The sequence below is a fragment of the Phocoena phocoena genome, chromosome 10 (assembly GCF_963924675.1).
Source record: "Phocoena phocoena chromosome 10, mPhoPho1.1, whole genome shotgun sequence".
NCBI classification, from domain to species: Eukaryota; Metazoa; Chordata; class Mammalia; order Artiodactyla; family Phocoenidae; genus Phocoena; species Phocoena phocoena.
The window spans coordinates 84,369,781-84,383,743 of NC_089228.1; the positions used below are offsets into that span (position 1 = coordinate 84,369,781).

Consider the following 13,963-nt stretch of genomic DNA (forward strand, 5'->3'; position numbering starts at 1 on the left):
AATTATGTAATCTGGAGAGCCGATTGAAGTGTGATAGCTGACTTGTCAGGCCCGAGAAAGCTGAATCCTAAAGAGGTCGTGTAGGAAAAGCGAAGAGGCTATGAGATTTACACCACAGAACCTCCATCCTCACGCTCCATGCCAGGCTCAGGAATTGTCAGCAGTAGCTTCACCTGGGAGCTGCCTGTTAGGAGCTGAATTGTGTCCTCGTGTCTCCCCCCACCCCAAATATGTCGAAGTTCTAACTCCCAGTACCTCAGAGTGTGACTTTGTTTGGAGATAGGGCTTTTAAAAAGGTAATTAAAGTAAAATGAGGTCATATGGGTGCACCCTGATACAATGACTGGTGTCCTTATCAAAAAAAGAACAGACACACAGAGGAAAGACCACATGAAGATGCAGGGAGAAGACCGCCATCTACAAACCTGTTGACAGGGTTGTTCTCGGACTTCTAGCCTCCAGAACTGTGAGAAAATAAACTTGTTGCTTAAGCCACTCAATCTGGGGTCCTTTGCTATGGCAGCAAGCTAACACCACATTGCCCCTCCACCATCCTGGAAGAAGACTGAAAGTTAATCTATTTTTTTTTTTTTTTTTGAGTGAGCAAAGTTTCGGGTGGCTAGGCTGGGGCAGTATTCTCAAACTTTTCCCTGTATCACAATCAGGGAGGACTTGTTAAAACATAGAGTGCTGGGGTCTCCCTCCAGAGTTTCTGATTCTGTAGGCCTTTGGCCTGTAGGGTTTGGCCGAGGACTTGTATTGCTAACAAGTTCCCAACTGATGCACGTTTTAAGAGTCACTGGCTGGAGGAAGCTCTACGAGCATAGGGCTGGTAGAAAATGGCAAGAACTCAGTAAATATTAGCAATTTGCTTCGAGTTGCTGTGAAGTGAATGGCACGTGTACACTGTAGAGACCCGAAGGCCCACGAAATCCCACTGAGAAGTGAGGGTTTCGGGAAGACATGCCATCTACACTAGGCTTTGAGGATAAAGCAGTTTTTCACCAGGTTGAGAATGAGGTCAGGCGAGCGCTGAGAAACGAGGGGCAGGGGAGTGGGGGGCGAGGCCTGACACCGCAGGGCAGGGCAAGGCTGGTAGTCTTTTTCAGAAGAGAAGTCTAGTGAATTTACAGGAAAAGTGGTAGTTCAAACATCGTGGCAATTCTTACTCCTGTTTCATTGCGGATCTAAACTCAGTACGTACACAGTTTTTCTCAAAACAGGAAAATTCCAAGTGGAAAGATCGAACGCGAGAAACCACAGAGTTTCCTCTACATGGAGGGAGCACTTGGGCTTTTTGGATTAATATTTAATCTGGTTAATCCCTTATCGTTTTCCACCAAGCATTAGCGAAGCTATGAATAGTGGCGAGAAAAATGATCAAATCTACCAATAAAAAGGAATAAACCTTTAGAACTTGGGGGCGAGGAGAAAGCATTATTTAAATTCTAATTTAGAAGAAAGGCCCCCTTTCTCTGTGACCTCGTGGCGCAACGGTAGCGCATCTGACTCCAGATCAGAAGGTTGCGTGTTCAAATCACGTCGGGGTCAGGATCTTGGCTTGTCTTTTGGGTAGGGGGAGAAATGAAGAGCGTGCGGCTTCTTTCCTCTTGGGCATGTGTAGTCGGCCTTGAGACCAGTTAGGGCTTCCAAGCCCAAGATGAGATAAAGAAGACAGAGTAGCTGCTCTGACAGAGTTTCAGTGGCATACGTTTGCCCTTAACTTGCCATTGGAATTCTAGAACGAGGACGAGTTCCCCTAACGGGCAACTTTCTTTAACTGAGAGATTTAATTTAAACACTCTCCTTTTTGGCACCAGAGAATGCATAGTCTTCTGGTTTCCCTATCTTCTAGGATCGTTTCTTTCCGCGTCTTTAACTGCTGAGGACCACTAAGGCCCTAAAATGTTGGCGTTTTCCCAGGCTCACCCTCGGCGCTCTTTTGCCTCCTGACTGTTCCTTTGCCTATCTGCCTACAACATGTCGTGCGTTTTTCTCAGATTCATTGCCCGCCACTACCCCGCTGAGCCTGGAACCCGGAACCATCCTGGACACTTCTTCTTCTTCTTCTCCTCCTCCCCCTCCCTCCCCCTCTCTCCTCCTCTCTCCTCCTCCCCCCACCTCGCCCCTCCTTTTCCCAATCCGAGCAGGGAGTTGGGAGTTTTACCTCCTAAAGTGTTATATCCCATGTATCCTCTTCTCTTCGTTACCACATGGCCTCCTTCCTTCCATCATACGTCTTGCCCGGGTATTGACATGAACCTCTTTAGTCCTCTTCCCAGACCTCCTCTTTCTCAGTTAGATCAGTGTCCTTATTACGCTTTTTTAAAAAAATGCAAATCTTATCCTGACATTCCCCAGCTTAAAACAAAATAATAAGCAACCGTTCTGATTAACCCTGTCACAGAGGTCTTCTTTCAGTTCCTCAAATGGTGTTGCTCCATCCCAGGGCAGGACCTCACTTTCTTTTCCTCTGATAGTGTTAAAGAGAAATTGCACTGAACACTTGTTAAAAAGGATCTGACAGATTTTTTTTCAAGCTAGGATAGTAAGAGACTCCAGTACACAACTGAACTCAACTCTGAATAATAGCAAGGACAGCTGGGGATTTATAGCAAGTGGGCAGGGTGAGGGGGGTCAGAGGATGGAAAATTACAAACAGGAGCTTGATTAGTTATCAAGGGGTAGAGGGATTCTCAATAAACTGGCTTAGCAGGATTCTTGCTAAAATTGGACTCAGTAGGCCAAGGTTAAGGCCTAGCAGAGAGGAGGGCTCAGAGGAGCCTGAGTAAAGTTTGGTCAAAGAGGCAGTCCTTGTCAATGGTATGTCATAAGGCCTCCTTCTTACTACTAAGTTGGCCTCTAGAGAGCCTCAGGGCCAGGATCAAGGTGATCTGAAGTGTGGCTATGAGTATTCCAGTCTTGAAAAGTTATAAACTCTCCTCTATATTAATGAATTGTATTCTGATTTGTAACATCAGGATCCTGTGAGTCTTACTAGTGAGAATCAGTTTTTAGGGCCTAATTCCCTTCAGGTGATAATTTCACTGAGTTTGCTCTACCAGTAAATCTGAGGTCCAAATCTTATAACAGGTAGTCACAAGGTAGTAATCAGGTCTGGATGACTGATTTTCATAAATGACATTTTTACTCTATCTCACACATGGATTTCCCAATTTTAGATTTTCTATATACTCTTCTCTTTTCACTAGATTTATCTTGAGCCAAGCATTTGAGTCTCATTCTCCACCTCCATCCCCAGCATATCATCTAGTTAGAGTATCTGACACACTTATATATTATAACTATATTTATTGACTCCAATATTTATTTGATAAGGGCATGTTATATTCTCATCTGTTTCGACGTAGAAGCCAACATATCATTTCCATAAAATGTCAAACCAAGCCTTCATTAAAAAATTCAGAATACTAGGAAGTAGGTTTTAACACCCAGTAGAAGGGGACTCTTGCTCAGAAAGATAAAAACTGCACCTAACTTTGTTTATTCCAAGAACTCTATTGTTTATTCCAGGAATCTCTTGAAAGATCCATCAACTTCTTAATAGAAGGCATCAGATGACAGTTTACCAGACTACCTGCAGTACTCTTTCAGCCCTTGCTTTGGTTTCAAAACATGTTCACTCTTTCAAGACATGGAGACTAATTTTCCTCCCTTGTGTGCGGACTGGACTTGGTGACTTGCTTTGAGTGAAGAGAATTACGTGGAGGTTGGCATTGTCATACTAAGTGCTAAGAGGTTGCAGCTTCTTCAAGTTTCTGTCTTGGACCACTTGATCTGATGGAAGCCAGCTGCCCTGTCAGGAAGATACCCCCACGAAGAGGCCCATGTGGTGAAGAACTGAAGTTTCAATTCAATAGCCAAGTGACTGAGTTTAGAAGAGAATTCTCCAGAATGGTTGGCAGCAGCGGGAAGCAAAGGCAGGTTGGGGAGGGGCAACAGTGTGAAAAAGCAGTTGGTGTGAAGATGAGTAAATGAAGCTTGTATCTCTGGTGATCTTTAAAAAGAACTAGAAAAGCATTATAAGCTTTCTCTGCTTCACGATTGCCATCACTTCTGGAAGTTCTATGAAGAACTTGGTCCTGAAAAACCAGCTGATTCACTGTCTGCAAGCCTTGTATTCAATTACTGGGTCCTTATGATGTCCTTGCGAAAAAGCATAAAATGAAGAAAAAATCAGCAAGGCTGAATTTTAACCTTAAGTGGGAATAGTACTATAATACTCCTGAGTACCGCACCATTTATTGGAGATAATAAAACTCAGTCCCACATGAGGTAATTCAAGAATTCTCCTGGTTAACCTCCTATATATGTGGGCACAAATGAAGCAAAGAAAAATTATATAATTGTTCAAAATGAAGATAAAGTGTTTGTTGCAGTCAATTATTTTTGGTGAAAAGGCTTAAAGAAGTAACAGATAAAAAGAAAACTAGTGTCTTGAAAAACACAGATGAAAAGCTCACAGAAGCAGCCAGAGAGATAAGAAACCAGGGAGATAAGAACGTTGTGACAAAGACCATTCCTGGTGCTGGCTTGATTGACCCAGTAAATAAAAATGATGTTGGGTACAGAGAGCTCCCTGAAACAGATGCCAACCTCAAGAGAATTTGCAAGACAACTGTCGAGGCAAAAAGTGATGAAGAGAGAGTAAAAGTTTTTGCCCCCATTCAGGAAGTGATGACTTCTGTGCATTTTGCTAATGATGAATGCGATTATGGCATGGGGCTTGAGTTGGAAATGGACCTCTTTTGCTAGAGTTCACACTATTTTCATAAAGTTGCTGGCCAGCTTTTCCCTCCTGTATGTAATCTGTTGAAGAGGAATCTCTTCCCAGAAATCATTGAAGATCATCTGGCAAATAGAAGTAAAGAAAATATAGACCAACTTAAAGCATTGGTATTAAACTTGTGATTTTTATTTTGTTTTTAAGGAATACAGAGGAGTAAACTGATGGACACATTGAAGAAGAGGAAGAGGAAGAGGAAGAGGAAGAGGAAGAAGAAGAAGAAGAAGAAGGAGAAGAAGGAGAAGAAGGAGAAGGAGAAGGAGGAGAAAATTCTCTAGCCCCAAGTAAGCAGATGTCTGCAACTTCTGTCAACATCTTGTTTGCAACCTCGTAAGAGACACCCTACTTGGGTAAGCCACTCCTGAATTTAAGACCCACAGAAAATATGAGATAGTAGATTTTTGTTGTCTTAAGCCACTAAGTTTTAGGGCAATGTGTTATACAGCAATAGATAATAAATACAACATTCTACCTCAAAATCATCTCCTAACTGTGTCTACCAATCCTAAAATATATCATGATCCTTATCCATAGCAAAGGACCCCTTACTACTTTGACTCACCAAAAAAATCCAGATTTTGAAAATCTCACTAAATAGCTAAACTTTTTCCTCTCCCTTCTGAGACACTATTAAGACTTCTGAGATAGTGTTCTCTCTTGTCCAATAAACTTAGCTTTGTTCTTTCGGTGAGGTTTTTGGTGACATTTTGAGGCGGTAGCATTTGAGAAATGGTAAATAAAATCTGAGGAAATAGGGTGAACATTGCAAAGATTATTTTTATATCACACACAAAGAACATACTTTAGATATTTGTTTTAGAAGAGCCTACACTATGCAACCAACTCAGTACGACTAACGTGAGCACCATCTATGATCGTTATACTGAAGATTTCTGTTTATAATAGAAGATACAACTTCTGACTTTCAGTGGTTCATTAAAAAGTTCCATGAAATAAAAAATCAGTAGCTAATATTTATCTGGTGGTTTTATACTATTTTTCAAGGCTTTCATAGGCATCATTTTAATTTACAATACCTTTACAGTCCTTAGAGGAATGTAAATCAACTACTGCTAGGCTCCATTTACGTATGAGTAAACAAACAAATTAGGTAACTTGACCAAGTTTATTTATATCTCTCATACTGTTCAGTTATGTGTTATTCTGTTGCCAGGATTTGTTGAAACCTAATTTATGGCCCAAATTCTTCCTTTAAGAGCAACATTAATAACCTCTTAATTTGCTAAAAGTCTTTCTGCAATTCTTTCCCTTCAAAGCATCCTAATCACAGCTGCCAAATAAATACTACAACTTCTTTATTCTGAAGAAGAGGTGAAGAGATAGAAACTAGAGTGAAAAACCTCCTGGCTTTCACATGCTTTATAATCCAGGCTATCAGAGTCCATTACTTTCCTAAAGCCCAAACTCAAGACTCATTTCAGTAGATTATTTTCATTGATCGTCAGTGGTTTTCTCTTGTTGGTTTTTTCTCCAAACGAACTGAAAAGTCCTGAAAAACAGAGATGATAACTCTTATTTATTTCCAGGCCCCTTTTGGCTTTTTGTTCCAAAGGGCCACAGCGACCTTGGCAACTGGTGGTCATCCTCTCCAGAGGCAAGTAAGGAGAAGGAATTGGGAGAATTATATTTTTCCTTTATTATTTTCTTTGTTATCCTGCTTCCGTTGACAATACCCTCCATGCCAAACTTGTGTCTCCATTAACAGAAGGACAATAGAAGGTCTTTTTTCCAAAATGAAGTAACTTGGTGTTTCAAACTTGAATTGAGCACTTTGGCCTAGTAATTAACCGAACTTGCTTGCATCCTAAAGGAGAGATTTTCAGAAAGTGTTTTCATTAAAGATATAAATTGAGGGAGGGATGGAGAAAGATATTTTTATATGTCGGGTATTTATAGGTGTTTTTCATTTTCAAAAGCCTCCAAGAGTCACATATCAGCAGTTTCAGCTTCCTTCTAGTTCACAGGTTTTCCTAGAAGATTTAGATATCGTCTTTTATTTAACTGGATTTAAGAAAATCCTAGGGAAAAGAACATACATCTTCACTCTTTTACTAACAATTCAGGGACAATATAATTATAACTATATGATGACAAGTAAAAACCCATGACCAGGTAGGGCATTGGTGGTTCAGTGGTAGAATTCTCGCCTGCCACGCGGGAGGCCCGGGTTCGATTCCCGGCCAATGCAACTCTCCTTTTCCCCCGGCTGCGGAGTAAAATATTTTCACTGAAAAACAACAAACATTTTAAGATAATTACGCTTCTGGTATCCGAGTGTGGCTGAGAGAAGCAAAAGTTAATCCTCCTTGTACAATTTCACCTTTATAAATTGTACCCGTTGGCGTGCATTTGGTTTTCCAATAACCTGGAAAGTCATCTTGTCCGAGCTCAAGGAAACTCCTACCTCAATTGATAGAAGTCTTTCGAAGGTGAATTCTAAGTCAGTAATATTTGGAGGTGGAGTGTAGCCACGTGTGGACATAGATATAGTATTCCTACTCTTACAGCCATAGGAAGATATTCACAATCTCTTAGAGCCAAGAATGTGCCAAAATTTATCCCGTTGAAATATGAATTGAAAAACACGTGCTTGCATGTTAGCAGAGTGGCGCAGCGGGAGCGTGCTGGGCCCATAACCCAGAGGTCGATGGATCGAAACCATCCTCTGCTAGCATCGGGGATTTTCTTGATTGAAACTTGATTTTAGAAAGAAAGGGATTGAATGAAGGTTACAAGAGACCATCAGATCGAGCTTGTGGGACAGTTCGGGATGTGTAAGAATTCCCAAAGTGGTTTGTTAAAAATACATATTTCCCGTTTTTGACAGAGATAAATCTTATTCATTATGTCTGGTAACTTGATCTCTCAGATTTGGAGACCACTACACCTCTTAGGGATTGGAATGTGACCTTGGTAAAGTCTTTGGTATCTTCTATGTCAGACAAGTGTTACAATTTGTAATTACGTCTGTAACCAACATCTCAATCTGCTGAGCTTTTTACCATTATGACAGGCATTCCACAACTGTTGTCGAAATTAAAGAACTTTTGTAAGAGGAAAGATATTATTCCTCATGGGAATGTATCTAGACAATTTGGCCAGTTGTGTAGTCGTGGCCGAGTGGTTAAGGCGATGGACTTGAAATCCATTGGGGTCTCCCCGCGCAGGTTCGAATCCTGCCGGCTACGGAGTTTCGTTTTCCCTCCAGGTCGAAATACCTGCTGTACCAGCTACAGAAACGGTGAAACAACACGGAATATACTGTTTTACTGATTATTATTATCTTTCTCCATAAAACTGGAAGCAGGTAGTTCTAGACCTTTAGTATAACTGTATGTAGAGAAAATCTTTGAAAATTACTTTGGTAAACGCTAGGGATTTCTGAGACCATCATAAATATGCTGAAAAAATGCTCAGGCTTTAGTTCATTTTGAATTGCTATCTCCCTATCTGAAATTCAGCTCAGGTCTGACTTCCGAACCTCGCCTGCCTCTATTTTTTCGATGTTATTCCAAGAATTTGGGTATATCCAGTGCATCACTATTCCACTCGTGAGTATTTTGATGTTTGGGAATCAGTATCTCAAACAGAAATTTCCAATATTTCCTTCTTCTGGAGCCCTCTTATCATTCCACTTAGGAGGCCAGATTGTAGGGAGGAAGTACCAGTTAAAGAATTTTCAAAACTGTTTTCTGATTTGGGCTTAATTTCAAAACAACAAACAAACAACAACAACAAAACTGTTTTGCTCGCTAAAACTCTAATACATAAACATACAGTATATGCAACATAAATAAGAGTAAATATAACAAAAATTCATCTTGTATTAAAATTGCAGTCGATTCATTAGGAAATGCGGATAAGCAAAAAGAAGGATGTAAAAATACTCAAAAAGGAAAAAGGTTTTTCTTATTCCCGAAATTACCAGTAATTTCCTATCTTATCTTGAACTTGTTTTTTCTTCTTGCGTTTTCTATATTCACACATATCCTAAGGGATTTTTAAGTGTTGACACCATATGTAGACAAACGTTCATGGCCCAGGTTAGAAATTCAGTAAAGGCACAGTTTTGATTTTGCAAGGAACGCCGGTACTCAAACCCTCCGGCGGCCCTGAGAAAAAATTCCAAGCAGAGTGAGCTCTGCTAGGCTTTTCGCATTGCGGAGCACTGAAGGTGAGGTTTTCGCTCATCTAAGACAAATCTTTGCAATGAAGCGCATACGACGCAGAGCAGACACGTTCCTAAAAGCGTTGAACGACAAGATGGCAGAGGCCCCATGGTGTAATGGTTAGCACTCTGGACTTTGAATCCAGCGATCCGAGTTCAAATCTCGGTGGGACCTGGTAGCCTTTTAGTGTCTTCCCTCCTCGTCTCTTAAATCACCGTGGTACCTCGAGGAGGCTAGAGACACCTAAGCACTTGCGCAAGATACCCCATCCCCGTCAGCAAGGAGACACTGTCCAGCAAAACAGCTTTCCTTACCCTTGCCTCTGGGATTCCACATCTGTCCTCTCTTGCTCCTCCTCCTTCTCTAGGCCACAGAATCTCCTCCGATCCTCGTCATTTAGATTACCCCCTGGGTGACTATTCACGTTTTCCACTCCTGATCGCAGTCCTGGGTTCAAGTTCCATCAGTTTCTAACACGAACTGGGTCCTGAGAAGTTCGTAGTGCCTGTGAACCCTGAACCCTGGTCGTCGCGTTTCACTTGGAGCTTCTGCTGATTGGCATACAGCAGATTCTCTATGAATATTTTTTAAATGAAAACAATAGTCCATAAAACCCTGAATAGAATGACAGACTCTTCAATAAATATTCATAAATGCCTGAGCAAGTGGTGGCCCCATGGTGTAATGGTTAGCACTCTGGACTTTGAATCCAGCGATCCGAGTTCAAATCTCGGTGGGACCTACTTTTGTTTTGGCCGCCAGCCTATTTCCTCCGTGTTTCCCTCAGGTCGATAATGTACACTGGTTTCTGGGCATAACCTTCCCACTCAGGCTTCCTTCTCCCGAGGAGCCCCTTGGAACACCATTCACTCTCTCGACAACTACTCTTGCCTGGGTTCCCGAAGACAGTCAGATCCTAAGTAATTTGCATGCTCAGGGTCTTAACACTTCATGTCTCAGAGGCCCCTCTCGCAAATCTTCTCTTCTCTGAAGCCTCCTCAAAACGTATCAGCCTAATGTAAGACTATGTACCTATATAAATTATATATATAATTTATATATAATATGTATGTTACATACAATAATACATAACATATAATATATATAACAATATATAATTTATATATAATTTATATGTAATATATACAATTTGTATATATATATAATATATATATATATAAATTGCAGTAGCAAGTAGAAAGTTCCTCATGTAAGGACCCCACGGTTAGCACTCTGGGCTCTGAATCCAGCAGTTTGAGTCCAAATGTCTTTGGGACCTCAGCAACATCTTAGCAATTTTCCCCCTATGGTTCTCCTAAATCGTTAGCCAGATGTACATATCTAGCTGTAGGCGCTGCTAGTTACTTCCAAGTCAACAACCAAAGCAACATAGAACCACTGGCCAAGAGAAGATTGTCTCTGATTACCTTCCTCCGGAATTCTAGCCCTACTTCCCCTTACACCTGATGGCCCTTTTTGCCTTTTGCCCAGAGTTCCTCAGATTCTGCTAAATTAGAATCCTGGTTCCAATGATTAGGTGTTCATGTTTTACAGTCCCTCTAACTCAGGTCCTTCCTTTCCTGGACCCTACTTAAAGTGCTCCATCGGCTTCCAAACACTAACACTGTCCTGAGAAAGTTCCTACTACACAGCAGTACCCTCGTTGAGTACATCTTAGAGTTGTACCCATGAGAGGCTCTGTTCAAACTCCACAAGCTTATGTGTTGCCTACTTTATTTTGAAGATAAACTGACCTGTTAGGAGTACACATCAGTCTTTTGGTAGAGACCTAACTTCAAGGGCCTCATGATGTAATGGTTAGCGCCTGGACTTCAAATCTCAGTGGACTTGTCTCAGTTTTGGTGACCTTGCCCTCACATTTTCCCTAACCAGAAGTACACTCTGATGTATAGACGCTCCCTTAAACTTGCATTTCTTCTCTCCCATCAACGTCCAACTCCTTGCTCTTTCCTCTGGCTACTGAAAATTTCCCTCTCCCCATCACCCTCACCTCCCCCCTAAAATCTCTCCTCTTGATGCTTTTTGCTTTGCCTGGTGCCGGCCTAAAGTCAACCAGATCCCTATAAGTCAATTATGTGCTTGGGTGATTAAGAGTTCATATGTCACAGGCCCCACCTGTGACTTTTTTCTCCTCTGGAACTCAGGCAAATGCTCTGTAGGCTGCAGAATTCTGAACACAGACCTGAAAATATCCAAACCACAGAGTGAGACCCTAGCTATCATAGTCATCTGAGAGCCTCCACTGTGCCCTTAGAGGAGGCTCTCTCTTAATATTCCTTAGATTGAATCTATGCTGAAACATTTTAAAGATCAACAGGCCAGATGCATTAGTATACAAGTCTTAACCTTGAAGGTTTGTTATACCAAGGTCCCATGGTGTGATGGCTAACCCTCTGGTCTCTGAATACAGCAGTCCCAGCTGTCAGTGGGACTCTAAATTCTTTCTGTTCACTCTCTCCACAGTTTGAACATGTATCCTTCAGTGCTCTGTGACAGCAAAACAAGAGCCCCTATGAATGCCTCTGGTTTCTAAAAATTGTTCCAGAAAAAGCCCTGCAAGCTTCCTTCCACCTATTAAGCCCCAGTCATGTCAGGGCCTTAGAACCTCTGTCTTAGCTTCCTATTGCTGCTGTAGCAAATTACCACAAATTTAGTGACTTAAAACAACACAGATTTACTCTCTTACAGTTCTGAAGTTCAAAAGATTACAATCAAGTTGTCAGCATGGCTGTGTTCCCTCTGGAGACTTCAGGGAAGAATGTTTCCTCGCTTTTTTTCACCTAGTGGCCTCTTCCTTGTATCGCCTCTGCAGTCACGTTTCCTACTAATGAATATGATCCTCCTTTAGGTTCACTTAGATAATCCCGGATAATCTTCCATCTCGAAATTCTCAATTTAATCATATCTGCAAAATCACTTTTACCATGTAAGGCAACATATTTTTAGATTCCACATATAAGTGACATCATATAGTATTTGTCTTTCTCTGTATGACTTACCTCTTCTAGCATAATGCCCTCAAGGTCCATGTTGTTGTGAATGGCAGGGGTTTCCTTCATTCTCATGGCTGAATAATATTCCTTTGTATATATATACAACCATTTTCTTTATCTATTCATCTGTTGACAGACAATTTCTTTCCATATCTTGGCTATTGTGAAAAATGCTGCAATAAACATGGGAGTGCAGGTATCTTTTTAGTATCCTGTTTTCATTTCTTTTGGATAAATACCTAGAACTGGGATTGCTGGATCATACAGTAGATCTATTTTTAATTTTTTGAGGATCCTTCATGCTATTTTCCTCAGTGGCTGAACCTCAGTCCCTTCTTTATTTTTTCTTCCTTTATCAAAGCAAGAGGGCCATTTATAGGGAGAAAAGACATTATCTTCATTAATAATAATAAAAAAAAGCTAAATAATAATATAATTTGGCAAATAGAACGTTGCTGAATAAAGAAATACAATTTTTAAGCAAAACGTTTCGCGCAGATGACGAGGTGGCCGAGTGGTTAAGGCGATGGACTGCTAATCCATTGTGCTCTGCACGCGTGGGTTCGAATCCCATCCTCGTCGTTCGGTTTCCCCGCTGTACTGTGGGTGTGTGGTTTTAGTACCTTGGAAAGAAGGTATTTCGCCACAACGTGTCGGTAGATAGTCTGTGAGAGACGCATTGAGGTGACAAGTAACTTTCAATAATGTTACTTTTAGCCCCTTTTACAGAGAGATTAGGATTTGAGTCACGTCACGTGGATGACAGTCAAGAATCAAACTCTGCTGCCTCCGGTCAGACATAGGTGTGCTCACGTTTTCCCCAGCTTCTCCACCGCTGTCAAAAACTGATTTCTGGCCCTCTGATTTCCGTTACGCTTGTTGACCCCCTCCCCACCCAGCCCATCTTCCTGCCTGCGTTCCTAACACTGGTAGCAAATTACAAGCAACTATAGGGAGTTTTCTCAAGATGTCCACCTTTCCTCCACCCCTCGGCACAGTTGAATCAGTATCTCCGAGGGTGACATCCAGGCGTGGCTGCAGGGGCCACAGGTGATTCTGATGGGTTTCTTGGGCTGAGAACCACTGGCCATTCGCTTCTCTTTACTCCCTGCTCCCACCCGCTCCCCAGTTTTGGTTCCCTGTCTCGGCAGTTTTTGTTGATTTTTTTTTTTTTTGCCTCTTAAATTCAGATCCAAGACGCTCCCTCTTTACCCCTTATCACTCCCTATCCTCCCAAACTCTTCATCAAACTCTAGTTTTATCTGACCACTGGTCCCTGTCTTCAGGAGCAGAAGCTGTTCACATGCTCTGCTTTTGCTCAAGTAGTTCCTTCTGCCTGGAGACTCTCTGCTCCCTTGCTGCAAAATCCTCTTGCAAGACCCACATCAAATGTACCTTTTCTGTGAATCCTCAGATGAAAGCATCACTCTCCTCTGTATTTTACATGAATGAATTTAATCAAAGATCTTTTCCAGGTGTTCCAGTCTCTATTAGTTTCTTCCTTCTTTGATCATCTTCTGCCACTTATATCTTAATTTTAGCACATAATACCATAAAATCTCACCAGTTCCCTCTTTTCACCTTGTAAACTATAGCAAACGGCTGAGTGCACGGTGTAGAATAACAAAATTTGAAGGGACCGTAAAGATGACCTCTCTGAAAATTCCCAGCCCCCCATCACCTGTCTCTATTTTACAGATGAGAAAACTGAGGTAGAGACCAGACAGATTAATTGTTTAAAAAAAAATCATATAACCAGCGTTTCCTTATTAAGGTTCATGGGAACCAAGTTCTTTAAGATCAAGTGGTTAAGGTGATAAGATCTTTCTAACATGTTCAAATCCAGTGACTGGGATTGTGACTTTTCATACCTGGAAAATCCTTCTGAAGTACACTTGTCATAGATCAGCAGAGATCCAAAGGCTCCTGAGGACTGAGACCTATGAAGCACA

At 41.5% G+C, this 13,963-nt stretch overlaps 7 non-coding genes and 1 pseudogene across 7 annotated transcripts; all 8 read left to right on the plus strand.

Annotated features, from left to right (window-relative positions):
- The first annotated feature begins 1,479 nt into the window (after positions 1–1,479).
- On the plus strand, positions 1,480–1,551 carry TRNAW-CCA (transfer RNA tryptophan (anticodon CCA)). Its single transcript has one exon. It is a non-coding gene; the product is annotated as a tRNA-Trp (tRNA).
- Positions 1,552–3,915: 2,364 nt separating this feature from the next.
- On the plus strand, positions 3,916–4,932 carry LOC136129680 (histone PARylation factor 1 pseudogene; annotated as a pseudogene).
- A 2,013-nt stretch (positions 4,933–6,945) lies between these two features.
- On the plus strand, positions 6,946–7,016 carry TRNAG-GCC (transfer RNA glycine (anticodon GCC)). The gene has a single exon. It is a non-coding gene; the product is annotated as a tRNA-Gly (tRNA).
- Positions 7,017–7,427: 411 nt separating this feature from the next.
- TRNAM-CAU (transfer RNA methionine (anticodon CAU)) lies at positions 7,428–7,499 on the plus strand. The gene has a single exon. It is a non-coding gene; the product is annotated as a tRNA-Met (tRNA).
- Positions 7,500–7,934: 435 nt separating this feature from the next.
- On the plus strand, positions 7,935–8,016 carry TRNAS-UGA (transfer RNA serine (anticodon UGA)). The gene has a single exon. It is a non-coding gene; the product is annotated as a tRNA-Ser (tRNA).
- Positions 8,017–9,099: 1,083 nt separating this feature from the next.
- TRNAQ-UUG (transfer RNA glutamine (anticodon UUG)) lies at positions 9,100–9,171 on the plus strand. Its single transcript has one exon. It is a non-coding gene; the product is annotated as a tRNA-Gln (tRNA).
- A 496-nt stretch (positions 9,172–9,667) lies between these two features.
- Positions 9,668–9,739, plus strand: TRNAQ-UUG (transfer RNA glutamine (anticodon UUG)). Its single transcript has one exon. It is a non-coding gene; the product is annotated as a tRNA-Gln (tRNA).
- A 2,772-nt stretch (positions 9,740–12,511) lies between these two features.
- On the plus strand, positions 12,512–12,593 carry TRNAS-GCU (transfer RNA serine (anticodon GCU)). The gene has a single exon. It is a non-coding gene; the product is annotated as a tRNA-Ser (tRNA).
- The last annotated feature ends 1,370 nt before the right edge of the window (positions 12,594–13,963 follow it).